Consider the following 18,215-nt stretch of genomic DNA (forward strand, 5'->3'; position numbering starts at 1 on the left):
TGGAAACAATGTATAGGGTTAGTAGGTCGAGTGATCAAAAGCTGGTGTGTTTGGTTGATTAGTGTAATACCCCGTAATTTTAAAGAATGTATTTAAATTAATTTTGTGTTAGGTTAATTAATTTTATTTATTTGTGCATACTACATTATTTTATTAAGTTCATTTAATTGTGCATGTAAATTAATTGTGTATGTTAAAATAAGTAAATTTGTTCATGTAATTATGCATGTATTTTTATTAATAATTTTATTTGTTGGTTATGTTTATATTAATCATTATTAGTTAAGTAAATTATTATATTTGTGTTATATAGTATTATGATGATATAATGTATTATTTTGTAATAATAATAATTATATTAGTTTAATAATAATAATAATAATAATAATAATAATAATATAATAATAATTATAAAAGTTTTATTAATAATAATATTAGTAATAATACTATTAGTATTAAATCAATGTAATGATGAAAAATTAAATACTAGGATAGAATTTCATTTACTATGGTAGAATGGTGGATCAAATATCTTGATTAAGATAGCATTGTCTTAAAGCCATATAGGTAGGAATATGAGAAATGGGTGAGAAGTTATTATAAATTAGATATTTGTATTATATATATTATATAAGTTTGTATATATATATTAGTAGCCAACTTACTCTAAAGGCAACTTACTTAAGTTAGAAAGCTTAAACATTCTAGTGAGCTATTTTATAAGAGTGAAAGGAAAAGAGAAAGAGAAAGAAGCTTGGACCGGTGTAGGCGATTTTACCCGACTACGCGCAACCGGCGGATTTATTTTAAATCCAAAAAGGCAAGTTATTATCTATTTTTCCCCTTTGAATCCATAAATTATTCATTTAATTTATTTCGGGTTTTTCTAGAGACTAGAAACCATGCTAGGAGTTGCAATAAATTATTTTTAGTTTATTAAAATATTGTGTTTTAATTATTAAAGAGGATTAGTTATTTATTTATTAGCCTATGTAATTAAAATATAGCTGAAAATAATTAAATAAGGCTTTAGGGATTTTTCTAGAATTTTCTAGATTTTTCCGGGGCTTTTCTGCAATTTCCGGCGAGCCTCCGGCGAGGATTCCGGTCACCGGCAGTGGGGAAGACAACCGGAGTAATCCGGTGTGAGGCAGCGCACAAGGGTTCCCATGCGCTTACATCAGCAGCCGTTGGATTAACTTTTGACCACTAGATTGATTCTATGTAGCATAGTGTACAATAATAGCATTCGCGCACTTCAGGGACCATTGGATTAAAGGATGATCATTAAGGTCAATCCAGTGTAGCGCGCCCACATAGAAACGGTACAACCGACCAACCAGAACACGCCACGTCAGCAGGAACCATTAATGCGCGCGTGGCAGCGCGTGCGCGCGCGTGGCTGATGCCAGACGCGCGTGGAGGCGCGTGTGCGCGCGTGAGAGGGTGGAAAACATAGGGCTGCGCGTGGGGAAGCTTAGGGCGGCGCGTGGGGGCGCGTGAGGGGCCCTGTTAGCTGTTGGAAATTACCAGAATACCCCTAGGCCTGTTTTGTAATTTCCAGAACCTTAAACTTGCACTTTTGGGCCTATGGTTGGTACTTACGGATTTAACGGGACATTAAATTATTATTTTATTAAACCGTTAGTTATTATTATGTCCGATTAATATTTTTAAATATTAATTATATCGTTTTCAATACAGATCACCATTAAACGGATGTAGTTAATTTAATGACATTGTTAATCATTAATTGTGTTATTATTTTATTAAACAGTATTAAATCATTAATGTTAAAATTAAATGATTACATGGTTTTAATTCAAATAAATTGTCCGTTATACATTGCAGGATTATTTATGTTGTTAATGATATACAAACCATGATTATTATGCTGTGTGCATTTCAGGAAATAAATGGACTGTTTAATTATGTCGCATTTATATTATATGGATGTGTTGCCATATAGAACCATGTGAGCTGGCTAATAAGTTTAGACTCATTTATACCTTATGCATTCGTTGCGATAGACAGATGTGTGGCTGTCGGGGTATGTGGTTTAATATTATTGGCATGTGTTGCCTAATTGACATACTAAGTATATTTATTAATAATGTTGGCATGTGTTGCCTAATTTATATGCTCAGTATATTCATCAGTACTTTGCGAGGTGTTATCATTGTGTAGTTCGTTATAGTCTGTGTTGTCAGTACCGTGCACCATGTATAATAGCTGATTTCCCGGGTAGGGAAAGGCGACACTTGACCACCTAGTGTGAGTCTAAGTGATCACCGTCTATTCTGGTTGAGGTCATGTTATACATCGGATAGTTCCCATAGGATGTATACAGATATAGTACTCAACCGATTCATAATGATTAATTTATTTGATTCTCTGATTTGGGTCATAGTAGAGAGGACTTGCTCGTGGGGTTGACCCACCATTGTTGTTATTTCAGGATACAGTCAGTATCCGTTTCAAGGCTGAGGTTAGCAGTGTGGGACCATCATCCGAACTCATCTACTCTTACGATCCAGTGCAGGGTAGAAGTTTTATGTAATACTTCAGTTTCAGTTTTTATTTACTTTTGACGTTGAACTCTCAGGGTTATATTTAGGGATCCTTGACATAGGATTTCCAAGTTGTAATGAAGTACGGTATTAAATAAAGGATGGATGGATGTTGTATTATTTAGTGTTCATTTCCTGTCTAAATTCTTTTATTATCATCATTTTGTATTCCATGCTTGTATATTGCCAATTGTTTTTGATATCCCTCATTTTTCGTGTATAAGCCTGATCAACTTATGCGTGGAAAATGTGGGGGTGTTACAGTTGGTATCAGAGCATTCCAGGTTCGAGTGTCTTAGGGATCTGTGATTACTATACTTCCGCGTTGTGTATTCTGATAATTAGAGCTTAAGTATTAGGGTTCTTTGTATTCTTTTAGTCGGTCCATTATAATGTACTGACGTTAGATTTTTCTGAATTTAAAAGAAGGATGTCTCGGCGTGGGACAAGGAATGCGAACCGTCATCGCAGTATTTCCCCAACTCAAAATGAGAATCAGGAATTCTCTCCTTAAGTTTCTGACATCATTGCACGAGCTGTGGCAGCAGGAGTAGCATCTGCTCTACGAAACCAGCAACCTCCTCCGATAGTACCTGTTCCTGAACCAGTGGCACAGCCAATGTCATGGGACAAAGTTCGTCACTCGTTCATCCGGGGAAATCCACCGACATTTGCAGGGTCCACAGATGTCTTGTTAGCATATCAGTGGAAACAGGAGAGCGAGCGTCATCTTTGGATGGTAATCTGTACCGAAGTGCAGAAACAGATGCTGGCTACGTTTATACTGATAGGCAATGCATTGCAGTGGTGGGAGTCTATTACTACTGTCGATGAGAGGACCAGATTGACGTATGCTGAATTTCAGACTCGTTTTGACGACAAGTATTTTCCTATGTCAGTAAGATCAGCGATGAAGACTGAATTTCTGGATCTGCAACAGGAAGATATGACTGTGGCTGAGTATGAACAGAAGTTCATTAATTTGTCATTATTTGCACCAGAGGAGGTCAATACGGAAGAAAAGAAGCGAGACCGCTTTGTGAAGGGGTTGATATGGCCGATTAAAGTGGTGATCTTAGGTAGTCCGGCATATACTACTTATATCCAGGTGGTTAATGCCGCCTTACAGCACTGCCAGATGAGGAGTGATTACCGGAGGTCCAAGGGAGATAAGCGGACTAACCGAGACTACCAGACAGTGGAGAAAGGAAGCAACAGTGGTGCCAAGTCCAATGATCGGGGCAGATTTCAAGGACATCAACCTTGGAAGAAAAACAAAGGAAACCCAGATGTGCAGAGGGATGGAGTCCCTAATCAGGGTAGACAAGGTGGGATACCTCAGACCGGACAGGAACAGTGGTCGGGAAGTCAACAGAGGAGGCAGGCAGGTCCTTTTATGGGACGTTGTTATCACTGTAGAGAAATTGGGCATCCGGCCAAGATATGTCCCAAAGCTAAGCAGGGACAGTATGGGCAGCCGAGACCTAATCAGCCGTTACCTCTACCGGCCCCACCGATGCCACGTGGGCAAGTTCAGAATTTTTCGGCACTTCCAGCACCACCATTTCCTCTGGGACAACCTCCACAGCAGTTGCATCATGGCAGAGTTTATAACTTCATGCCACAGAATGCGCAGGCTCCTCAGGCTATTGAGGGTATGTTTTCTATACATGGTAGAACTGCTCGTATACTATTTGACACTGGTGCATCACATTCTTTTGTGTCTAGATCTTTTGTTATCTTATCTGGTATGACGACTCAGTTATGTGACCAACCTCTTAATATTTATACACCATTGGGAGTTGGCGCAATTTTACGAGAGTATAGCAGTGATATCCTTATTGATATGGGCCGGCTTCAATTTCTTGCAAATTTGTTAGTGTTAGATATGCATTCGTATGATGTTATACTTGGGATGGACTGGTTATCTCAGTACCATGCTCAGGTTAACTGTTACGAAAAGTCTATTGTATTTTCCATACCAGGACAGGAGATGTATCTTCTTGTTGTACCACAACCTGATAGAGGGCCTAGCACTTATTTATTCGTTCTTGAGGAAGACTCACAGGAAGCGACTGCGGTATCTCTTGACAGCATCCCGGTAGTACAGGAATTCCAGGATGTATTCCAGGAAATTCCAGGCTTGCCACCGAGTCGAGAGATAGATTTCGTTATTGATTTAGCTCCAGGCACTACGCCTATTGCTAAGGCGCCGTACCGAATGGCACCAGTGGAGATGCGAGAGTTGAAAGATTAAATTCAACAGTTGCTCAGCCAGGGATTTATTCGCAGGAGTACTTCACCATGGGGAGCACCAGTACTGTTTGTCAAGAAGAAGGATGGATCTCTTCGTCTTTGTATTGATTACAGAGAACTGAACAAGGTCACGGTTCGCAACAAGTACCCGTTGCCCAGAATTGATGACCTGTTTGATCAGTTGAAGGGAGCTACTTACTTCTCAAAGATCGATTTGAGGTCGGGTTATCATCAGCTACGAGTCAGAGAACAAAATGTTCCAAAGACAGCATTCCTCACAAGGTACGGATCTTATGAGTTTCATGTTATGCCTTTCGGTTTGACGAACGCTCCAGCTGTCTTTATGGACTTGATGAATAGAGTATTCAGAGAATACTTAGATCAGTTTGTCATTGTTTTCATTGATGATATTCTGGTTTACTCTAAGTCAGAGAAGGACCATGCCAGACATTTACGCACAGTATTGCAGACACTTCGAGAACATCAATTGTTTGCGAAGTTTGAGAAGTGTGAATTTTGGCAGAAAGAGGTCAAATTTCTGGGACATGTAGTGTCAGAAGAAGGATTAGCAGTAGATCCAGCCAAGGTTGCGGCCGTTATGGAGTGGGGACAGCCTACCTCACCGACAGAGATTCGCAGTTTTCTGGGATTGGCGGGGTATTACCGCCGGTTCATCCAGGGATTTTCCAAAATTGCGGGTCCACTTACTCAACTGACTAAGAAGAATGTACCATTTGTATGGGATGATTCTTGTCAGACTGCTTTTGCTGAATTGAAGAGCAAGTTAACTTCTGCACCTGTCTTAGCCACACCTCAGAGTGGAATCGAGTATTTAGTATTTACCGATGCTTCTCTGAAGGGTTTGGGTTGTGTGTTGATGCAAGACGAGCGACCAGTTTCTTATGGGTCTAGGAAGCTTAAGCCTCATGAGCTTAATTACCCGACTCACGACCTAGAGCTCGCCGCAGTGGTTTTTGCCTTGCGTATTTGGAGACATTATCTTTTGGGGGAGACTTTTCGATTGTTTAGCGATCATAAGAGTCTACAGTATTTGTTCACACAGAGGGAACTGAATATGAGACAGCGCAGATGGTTGGAATTCGTGAAAGACTATCACTTCTCTATTCAGTATCATCCAGGGAAAGCGAATGTTGTAGCAGACGCACTCAGCCGCCGACCCTATGTCAGCCTTGCAGCTTTGTTTACAACAGAGTGGGATGCTTTGAAGACGGTTGATGAGTTTGCAGACGCTTTTATGGCATGTGTGGTAGTAACTCCTTCTATCATTCACCAGGTCATTCAAGCGCAACTCTCAGATCAACAGTGTATTGATCGGGTTTCGGAGATTGCCTCCGGAGATGTTCCTTTTTATTCTATAGGGACTGATGGAGGATTGAGGTACAAGGGACGTTTAATTGTGCCTTCAGCTGACAATTTGAGAAATGTTGTGATGAGAGAGACACACGCTTCTCAGTTCTCTGTACATCCAGGGGGAGACAAGATGTATCAGGACATGAAACGCCAGTTTTGGTGGGCCGGCATGAAAAGAGATATAGCTATCTTTGTCTCTAAATGTAGCACCTGTCAGATGATTAAGATTGATCATCAGAGACCGCCAGGATCGTTACAGCCACTTCCCATACCAGAATGGAAATGGGAAAGTATTTCCATGGACTTTATAGAGGGATTACCTACTTCACAGCATAATCACAACTCTATTTGGGTCATTGTTGATAGATTGACCAAGTCCGCTCACTTTCTGCCTGTTCGGTCAAACTTTACGTCAGAACAGTATGCTAAGCTGTATATTGCAGAAATGGTGAAACTTCATGGTGTACCATTGTCCATCGTATCAGATAGAGATCCGAAGTTTGTATCAGGATTTTGGAGGAGCTTTCAGCAGGCTTTGGGTACAGAACTATATCTTAGCACTACTTATCATCCTCAAACAGATGGACAGACTGAGCGAGTTAATCAGATTTTAGAAGACATGTTGCGGGCATGTGTTCTTGATTTTAAGGGCAATTGGGAGGAATATTTGCCGCTTTCAGAGTTTGCTTATAACAATAGTTATCAGAAAACTATTGGTATGGCACCATTTGAGGCTTTGTACGGTAGACCGTGTAGGTCTCCTGTCTGTTGGCTTGGAGTTGGTGAGAACAGCTTTTTGGGTCCTGAATTTATTAAGGACACGTCAGAAAAGATCGCTATCATTAGGGATCGGATGCGTACAGCTCAAAGCAGACAGAAAAGTTATGCTGACCGTCGAACTCGTGCTTTGGAGTTTAAGGTTGGTGATCAGGTTTTGCTTAAGGTTTCTCCTATGAAGGGAGTAATGCGGTTTGGGTCAAAGGGTAAGTTATCGCCTCGTTTTGTGGGTCCTTTTATGATTACAGATCGGATTGGGGCAGTAGCTTATCGTCTGGCTCTACCAGATAATCTTCATAGGGTACATAATGTTTTTCATGTATCTATGCTGCGAAAATTTCTACGGGATGAAGATCGATACCAACACATTGATGTGGGTGAGATTGAGTTGCAACCCGATGCAACCTATTTGGAATAACCTTACTGTATTCTCGATCGTAGGAATCAGATACTGCGCACGAAGACTATTCCATTAGTACGTGTACAGTGGAGTCATCATAGTGCTACAGAGTCTACTTGGGAACGGGAAGATATTATCCGTGCCAAGTATCCAGAACTTTTTTAAGACAGGTATATAGTGAATTTCGGGGACGAAATTCCTTTATTAGGGGGGGAGAATGTAATACCCCGTAATTTTAAAGAATGTATTTAAATTAATTTTGTGTTAGGTTAATTAATTTTATTTATTTGTGCATACTACATTATTTTATTAAGTTCATTTAATTGTGCATGTAAATTAATTGTGTATGTTAAAATAAGTAAATTTGTTCATGTAATTATGCATGTATTTTTATTAATAATTTTATTTGTTGGTTATGCTTATATTAATCATTATTAGTTAAGTAAATTATTATATTTGTGTTATATAGTATTATGATGATATAATGTATTATTTTGTAATAATAATAATTATATTAGTTTAATAATAATAATAATAATAATAATAATAATAATATAATAATAATTATAAAAGTTTTATTAATAATAATATTAGTAATAATACTATTAGTATTAAATCAATGTAATGATGAAAAATTAAATACTAGGATAGAATTTCATTTACTATGGTAGAATGGTGGATCAAATATCTTGATTAAGATAGCATTGTCTTAAAGCCATATAGGTAGGAATATGAGAAATGGGTGAGAAGTTATTATAAATTAGATATTTGTATTATATATATTATATAAGTTTGTATATATATATTAGTAGCCAACTTACTCTAAAGGCAACTTACTTAAGTTAGAAAGCTTAAACATTCTAGTGAGCTATTTTATAAGAGTGAAAGGAAAAGAGAAAGAGAAAGAAGCTTGGACCGGTGTAGGCGATTTTACCCGACTACGCGCAACCGGCGGATTTATTTTAAATCCAAAAAGGCAAGTTATTATCTATTTTTCCCCTTTGAATCCATAAATTATTCATTTAATTTATTTCGGGTTTTTCTAGAGACTAGAAACCATGCTAGGAGTTGCAATAAATTATTTTTAGTTTATTAAAATATTGTGTTTTAATTATTAAAGAGGATTAGTTATTTATTTATTAGCCTATGTAATTAAAATAAAGCTGAAAATAATTAAATAAGGCTTTAGGGATTTTTCTAGAATTTTCTAGATTTTTCCGGGGCTTTTCTGCAATTTCCGGCGAGCCTCCGGCGAGGATTCCGGTCACCGGCAGTGGGGAAGACAACCGGAGTAATCCGGTGTGAGGCAGCGCACAAGGGTTCCCATGCGCTTACATCAGCAGCCGTTGGATTAACTTTTGACCACTAGATTGATTCTATGTAGCACAGTGTACAATAATAGCATACGCGCACTTCAGGGACCATTGGATTAAAGGATGATCATTAAGGTCAATCCAGTGTAGCGCGCCCACATAGAAACGGTACAACCGACCAACCAGAACACGCCACGTCAGCAGGAACAATTAATGCGCGCTTGGCAGCGCGTGCGCGCGCGTGGCTGATGCCAGACGCGCGTGGAGGCGCGTGTGCGCGCGTGAGAGGGTGGAAAACATAGGGCTGCGCGTGGGGAAGCTTAGGGCGGCGCGTGGGGGCGCGTGAGGGGCCCTGTCAGCTGCTGGAAATTACCAGAATACCCCTAGGCCTGTTTTGTAATTTCCAGAACCTTAAACTTGCACTTTTGGGCCTATGGTTGGTACTTACGGATTTAACGGGACATTAAATTATTATTTTATTAAACCGTTAGTTATTATTATGTCCGATTAATATTTTTAAATATTAATTATATCGTTTTCAATACAGATCACCATTAAACGGATGTAGTTAATTTAATGACATTGTTAATCATTAATTGTGTTATTATTTTATTAAACAGTATTAAATCATTAATGTTAAAATTAAATGATTACATGGTTTTAATTCAAATAAATTGTCCGTTATACATTGCAGGATTATTTATGTTGTTAATGATATACAAACCATGATTATTATGCTGTGTGCATTTCAGGAAATAAATGGACTGTTTAATTATGTCGCATTTATATTATATGGATGTGTTGCCATATAGAACCATGTGAGCTGGCTAATAAGTTTAGACTCATTTATACCTTATGCATTCGTTGCGATAGACAGATGTGTGGCTGTCGGGGTATGTGGTTTAATATTATTGGCATGTGTTGCCTAATTGACATACTAAGTATATTTATTAATAATGTTGGCATGTGTTGCCTAATTTATATGCTCAGTATATTCATCAGTACTTTGCGAGGTGTTATCATTGTGTAGTTCGTTATAGTCTGTGTTGTCAGTACCGTGCACCATGTTTAATAGCTGATTTCCCGGGTAGGGAAAGGCGACACTTGACCACCTAGTGTGAGTCTAAGTGATCACCGTCTATTCTGGTTGAGGTCATGTTATACATCGGATAGTTCCCATAGGATGTATACAGATATAGTACTCAACCGATTCATAATGATTAATTTATTTGATTCTCTGATTTGGGTCATAGTAGAGAGGACTTGCTCGTGGGGTTGACCCACCATTGTTGTTATTTCAGGATACAGTCAGTATCCGTTTCAAGGCTGAGGTTAGCAGTGTGGGACCATCATCCGAACTCATCTACTCTTACGATCCAGTGCAGGGTAGAAGTTTTATGTAATACTTCAGTTTCAGTTTTTATTTACTTTTGACGTTGAACTCTCAGGGTTATATTTAGGGATCCTTGACATAGGATTTCCAAGTTGTAATGAAGTACGGTATTAAATAAAGGATGGATGGATGTTGTATTATTTAGTGTTCATTTCCTGTCTAAATTCTTTTATTATCATCATTTTGTATTCCATGCTTGTATATTGCCAATTGTTTTTGATATCCCTCATTTTTCGTGTATAAGCCTGATCAACTTATGCGTGGAAAATGTGGGGGTGTTACAATTAGACTACAAACTAAACTAAACAAATTCAATGTAAAATAAGCAATTTAAATGAAATTTAGAGAAAACAAGATAATGAGGTCTTGGGGTCTAGAGGTCATCACTAAACATCACCATTCTAGACATTCAATATATAATTAATGAGGGGAAACATGAGTTACAATTTGAGAGTGTGTGATTGATTGTTTCAACAAGCATGGATGACCAATTAAGCATATATTGTCTAAGCAACTTAGTGAATAGCACAATATATCAAACTAAGCCATTAATCCTTCATTTAAGCTCACAATCCAAACACATCACATGGTTAGAGAATAATACTACTTGCATTCATAAGCATGGAACATTAAACAATAAGTATGGATTGTCCTCCCATCTAACAACTAAGGCAACTACACTACAACTAAGCTACGGACATGAAAATTAAACTAAATAAACTAAGGGAGAGGCATAATCCATTAAGACATGAGTATGAACCATCAAATAAACCACAATAGTATTCTATTAAGCACTATACCTTGACAATCTCTAGATCCATAGTATCAACACACATAAACATGCATCAATAACACAAAAACTAGAGATAAACACATGAATATCTATTTTAGCATACATAGACATATGGATAGAATAAAATGATCAATTGGAAGTATTAAACCATACAAATCATTGAATAAACAAGATTCATATATAAAATAAGTGTCAATACAAGATTAAAACACAAATCCCCTCAAAATACAAAGCATTAGAGTCTAAAAGGCATGCTTAGGGCAAACTCTAGCCCCAAGAAGATGTTTAGCCACTCATTGAAGTAGTCATCTAACCTTCAAGGGCTATCTTCATGGTAGGAATGACCTCCTTCTTAATGGAACCTTAGAAGAATGGAAGAACTCCCAAGAATGTGTCTCTAGCCTCTCCTCCTCTCATTTCTTTCTCTCTGGTGTGACCGTCGCGTGTGCAACCAAATTTGTGCAAAATAGTGTAGCCAAGTTTTACATTTATAAATGCCACTACTACCACTAACTAAAAATATAGCAACGATGAGTAGGGATCGTCCCAAGGGATTTAAGGTGCACTAGTAGTGGAAACAAAGCTTAGGGTTAGTAGGTCGAGTGATCAAAGGTAGGTTATTTGGTTGATTAAACTACAATTAAAACTAAACAAGATCAATATCAAGCAAGTAATTAAAGGATAGAGAAAACAAGAGAGAGAGGTCTTGGAACTTAGAGATCACCACTAAGCATCACTTTTCTCTATACTCAATTCACAATTAATGAGGGAAAGACATATGTTGCAACAAGAGTGAGTGTTTGTGGTTGTTTTAACAAACATGGATGACCAATTAAGTGTATATTGTTTAGACAACACAATGAATAGTACAATATATCAAAGTAAGCCATTAATCCTTTTTTAAGCTCACAATCCAAATACATCACAAAATTAAAGAAATATACTGCTTGCATTCATAAGTATGGAACATCAAACAACAAGCATGAATTATCCTCCCATTTAACAACTAAGGTAACTACACTACAACTAAGCTAATGACATGAAAATTAAACTAATAAGACTAAGGGAGAGGCACAATCCATCAAGAAATGAGTATGAACCATCAAATAAACCACAAGAGCATTATATTAAGTACTATGCCTTGACAATCTCTAGATCTATAGCATTAATACACATAGACATGCATCAACAACACAAGAAATAGAGATAAACACATGAACATCTATTCTAGCATACATAGACATATGGATAGAATGAAATGGTCACTTTGAAGAATTAAACCACACAAATCATTGAATAAACAAGATTTATGTATATAAATATGTCAAAACATGTATTACAATACAAATTCCCTAAAAAATACATGAATTAAGATAAATAAAAAAAAAAAAAAAAAAAAAAAAAGCATGCTTAGGGTTAACTCTAGCCCCAAGAGAATGTCTAGCCACTCATGGATGGTGTCCTTCAACCCTCAAGGGCTATCTCCATGGTAGAAATGCTCCTCTTCTTGAAGTAGATGGAAAACCTCTCAAGAATGTCTCTAGCCTCCTCTTCTCTTTTCTTCCTCTCTAAGAATTGTCTCTAAAAACTACCTACCAAAAGTATGTCTCTAAGCATATGTGAGCATATGTGTAAAAGTGGCTCATATTCCTTATATATGTAGGTTATAATGTCACACCCAATAGTCTGGGCTCGCACATCAATATTCCTCTAATGATTGCACCATGAGCCAACCTTTAATGAGTTGGATTTTGTCTTTTTTTGAATTTGAGAGGGTTCGATTGATTGAACTTGTGGTGAGATCGAATAAACATGGCTGAGATACCAAACTTTGGCTGGATCGATCCTCCCATGGCAGCGCCTTTTTGGATAAGGACAGATCTGAGATATTTTTGAGAAAGAGACAAAAGTGGTAGGTAGGGTGGTACAATAGAATAAGATGGAAACTTTTCGATTGATCTGAGAATTGTTGGATTGATCGAACTTTGTGAGATCTTTGGAAAAGGACAAAAGAGCTTGGATTCATCTTCAAATGTCTAGATTGATGAACTTTCGATCGATCGAAATATACTTGTGATCGATCGAACCTGCTGAATTCCATACTTTGCTTCAATCTTCTTCCACTTTGCTCCTTTCTTCCATCCAGTTCGAGTTAGCTTATTTTAGCTCTTATTTGGTTAAATTAGCTTATTTTGGGGATAAGCACCTAAAAAGGGCAATAATACGAAATTAGTCTATAACGGGAAAGTAAGATAGATAAAAAACCTAGAATACCTAAGCTTATGGGGTTTAAATGTGCACTTTTCAGCGCTCATCACTCTCTATAAATGTTTCTAAGTATATGTGTAAAAAGTAGCTAAAACCTTTATATAGGTAGCTCAAGTGTCACACCCAATGGTCTGAACTCGTGTACAAGGGCTCCTCCAATGATTGCACCATGAGATAACTTTTAATGAGCTGAAATTTGATTTAATTCACACTTGAGAGGGTTCGATCGATCGAACTATGTCAAGATCGATCAAACATTAGTGAGATCTATCGAATGCTGTATAGATCGATCCATCCTTGGTGGCGCCTTTTTGAATAAAGATAAATCTCTGAGATATTTTGGGATATTTTGGGAAAGAGACAAGAGTGGTAGGTGTGGATAAGATATAATATTTTCGATCGATCGAAGAAATATTAGATCGATCAAACATGGTGAAATCTTTTGGATAAGGACAAAGGCTTGGATCCATGTTAAAGTGTCCAGATCGATGTTGCTCTAATCAATCGAAGGAATGTAGAGATCGATCGAACATGCTGATTTCTACACTTTGCTTCATTTTGCTTCCACTTTGCTCCTTTCTTCCATTCAGCTCGGGATTGCTTCTTTTAAGCTCTTATTTGGCTGAATTAACTTATTTTTGGGATAAGTACCTAAAAAGGGCAATAACATGAAATTAGTCTAAGATGGGAAAATAAGATAGATAAAGGTCCTAGAATGCCTAAGCTTAAGGGGTGTAATTGCGCACTTTTTAGTGTTCATCACACCCTCAAACTTAAATATTACTAGTCCCTAGCAATGAACTACAAAGTAAAGGAATGAAATAAACGACTATACAACTATGAACTAAAAAGCAATAAATGTATAACGCCACTTTCGTAGGGAACATGATTGCATTTAGCATATGCAACAAGCCTTTTAAACCCCTAGGTTACCCCTAGTGGACCAGTGAAGTCTCATGAGGGTTTCCAGAAATGATATCCACAAACATTAAGCTCATTCTCACAAAAGAGGCACCAATATTGCAAACAAGTATTAGGAGAAAACTACCTCAAGTATGCAATTTTTCAACCATTTCCAAGCAATCTCCCAAAATCTCAACATCAAGCAAACAAGTATAGTCCTCCACACATCAAGAAAATGATCATGCAAATCAAAACAACTCTAGAATCCTTTTTGAGTGGACCGGCAACAAATATGTTGCTATCTAAGCCAACTAAAGAAATGATCACACCCTTATCCTTAAGTTAGCACATAAATCTAGTACCGATCATCAAGACAAAGAGTAGACCTTTTATTAAAGCTTTATTATTCTATGTGCGCTTATTCTTTTCACTCAATCCTATCCTAAAGGATCAAAGATGGAGGCATAGTGCAATGTGTTGATTTATTAAGCTTTCTAGTGATCTATGAGGTCGAGCGTTAGGTCAATGACTCCCAAACCAGACAGCTTTTGGGCACTAGGTGTTCAAACACCCTTAAGGACTTACAAGCTCAAATCAACTAGGTTATAAATCAAAACAACCTCCATTTAATCATTTCCCACTTCTAACCTTTTAGGAGAAGTCTTCACTTTTTTATTACTTTTGCAACTTTTTTTTTTTTTTTTTTTCATAATTCAATTATTAACCTAGAGTTTGGGTCCTCCACCTTTCGGCGCGAGAAATTCAGTGCTTGATGAGGCTAGAATCCCGGCTACTCAATGAAAAGGGTTTGTTATCCACTTTTATCAAGATGAAAGCTTTCAATGGACTACTAGCCCAATTGGGATATAAACAATTCAATAATCAACAAAGCATGTATGATACCCCTCGATTCTAGAGTCACGGGTGATCAAGTCCGAGCACAGATCCGAGGGATATCAGACAAATAATATGTAAACAAGTAAGAGTACAAAAGAATTTAAAAATAAAATAATACGCTGAAAAGAATTCTAAATATAAAAATCCTCCAAAAGAATAGATTAATATAATTTAATCTTCCCAATCCATACAACTTGGGAATCCATCCAGTGGACCCCTGATAACTACAAATCAAAATAAATTACATAACCAAAATCCAAAACTAAATACAAAAGGAAGTCCTATGTAATCGGAAGAGTGAGTGTCTGTATCTACTTCATCACGATTAAGCTCTAAGCCTGGTATTGACTAATACCTGAAAAAAATAAGAGTAAGTTAAGCCCATATGCAAGTTCCATTCTACTATAATCCAAACATAAACCCGATACGCAGATATAGATACACACTATAGGATGCTCACTAGCCTATAGTGTAGTTCAGCCTGTATAGAAGGAAACATGTAAACCACACTTTCCAGTGGCCATGTGCATCTTTTGTCAGGGAACATCAGCAATATCCATTTACCCATCCTTTGCGATATACGCACCTTAACCATGATCCTAAGACTTAAGCTCATATCACAGTACCATAAGTATATATATAAATCCTTCATAATACAGAAAAGTAAAGCAAACATCCATTATGTCGTTCAACTATTTTAGTTGAAAGGACATGCATCCATGTAGGATTTAACTGTTTTAGTTAATCAATTCCGTATGTATGAATAGGTAGGAATTAGCGTTTTGATCTAATCCATCCCCAATATGCCATCGTCCCATACCTGTGCATACAATGCAAATGATCCATAAATGATGCACAATAAATTGAACATCAAATACATCCCTAATATCCATATAATTGATAACACCAGTATTTAATGGTTCATCAATTAAACTCCAACACAATATCCATGTAATTGACAGACATATTTTAATAGTCCATCCATTAAAGTCCAAATCAATAATCCAAGTAATTGCAGAATCAAGTTTAATATTTTAGCAATTATATTTCAAAACCGTAATCCATGTAATTACAAATTAAAGTTTAATATCTCAGTAATTAAAACCCAAAGTAAGCATAAACCAAGTCCGATAATTAATTGACCCTATTATGCATCCAAACCATGATTTATAAATCATTCCACAGTCCATTAAATTGTTAAAACAAAACCAAACAATTTAATCCTGTCTATCCGTTAACAGCATGCAAGATCGGTTAAACTATCCTACTGTTAAATCCAAGAGCACAAAGACACTAATTATGTGATGTGGCTTCTATTACAGCATAATGTAACGTTTGGAGTCCACACTACAGTCCACTAAATTGCTAAAACAAGTCATAACATTTACATCCTCCGAATAGTCCATAAATTGATACAATTAACAACAAATAAATACCAATTTATTTAAAACCAAGCATAGTTAATTTTCAAGTAATTCACTATACTTATAACTCTATTTAGATATAATTAAATAGTATTAATTATATATAACAAAAGCTCCAAGTTCCAACAAGTAATTTAAATTAACCACAACAGTGTGCAGCCTACAGGTTTTTCTCTAAATCCATATTGCTCCATTCCTTAGTCTAATTATGAGTTAATGTTTTCCCATATTATTACAGGTCTATAACAGTCCCATACACCATTTAAAATAGTTTAAACGAAACGAGCAAACCCTGTACAGTCCAAACAGTGCCCTAAAACCATATATACATAATTCTTGGCGAGAGCAGGTTCTCTCAAAATGAGATCTTGCTCCTTTGGCATGGGAGCCTGCTCTTAGCAGCTAGGAGCCGGCTCCATTGATGAAGGGCTGGCTCCTTCCTTTTGGGAGCCCTCTTTCTAACTCCCTGAAGCCGTTCTACGTTTTCTGCTTCGTCTTCCTCGCCTCCAGCGATACCCAGGCCTCTGTAATTCTTTTAATACTTTTCAAGTGTTCAATTAATGTCTTAGATTAATTATAAGGCATTAACATGCATCAACGACATCAAATAAACTAAACTTAAACTTAACTACAGCATGCACCAGTTAACGAAATTGTAAGACTTGCAAACCAGTTTAATTCACCAAAATTAAATATAGTTAACAAATGCATAAATGACTTGTTTTAACATTGATTAAACCCATGGAGACTACCTAGAATGCACAGAACATAAGTTTACAGGAAGGAGATAGAATAAAACTTGCCTTTAAGTTTCGGTTTGAAACCTTACAACGTCGTCTCTAAATTTCAGAATTCCAAGACTGTTCTCCACCTTAATTCATTATTCTCCTCCTCTGTTGCCTCTTGGTTCACCCACGAGCAACTCCCTTTCTTCTTCCTTAAGCCTCTATATGTTTTGCTTAAGCTTCTCTCTGTTCTCTCTCAAGTTTCCCTCTGTTTTACCTCTCCAGTCGTGACCTAGCAGACGTAAACAAGAATATATATATATAAGCGTCTAAACCCTATGTCGGATTAACAGTGTATATATATAAGCTTTTACTAAAACCTAATTCTAAACCCCAAACTAAATTATAAGTCGGTGACCAAAATTATATAAAAATAAAACCCTAGCATACACAGATTTAAAACAAATAAACCATATAAGCTACTGCATAAAACACGTCAATTAAATCACTAATAAATCAAATAATAATTAAACAATTAATTAAAACAAACGAATAATTTCAATTAAACAACTAATTTTTTTAAAAAAAAAACATAATTAACCAATTAAGCAAATAAGCACATAATTCAAAAAATGAAATTAAATTCCAATTATATCCTTTTGAGAATTAGAGGTATTACATTTTTCCCCCCTAACAAAAGGAATTCCGTCCTCGAAATTCACGAATCTCTGAATTCATTATTTTAAATTCATTTCCGTTCCGTTGTGGACTCTGCCTTTATGTATAGGCTCCACTGAATTCCAAATCCGTATAGAAAATTTATGGTTTTGATATTTAAGAAACACCAAAACTACACATAGGTTGTATCGCACAACCACTCATCCGTACCCAATATTTATACCAGGGTACCACTCCATAGTCCTCCAAGTGCCATAGAAAATTCGCACAAAAATCCTATGTATGCAGCGCTTAACAAGTTGGTAACGCTGAACTCTAGGCTACTGCCTAAATTAATAAACAAAATTCGTGAAAAGTCAATTTAATATTTAAAACTGACCTTTCTTAAAAAAAAAAAAAACATTGCTTCCAATATGAAAGACATCCCATCCACCATTTCCTGAGAAA

Source organism: Cornus florida, unplaced genomic scaffold (assembly GCF_030987335.1).
Source record: "Cornus florida cultivar Cherokee Brave unplaced genomic scaffold, ASM3098733v1 CherokeeBrave_3.0.0_Hap2_Chr05, whole genome shotgun sequence".
Classification (NCBI taxonomy): Eukaryota; Viridiplantae; Streptophyta; class Magnoliopsida; order Cornales; family Cornaceae; genus Cornus; species Cornus florida.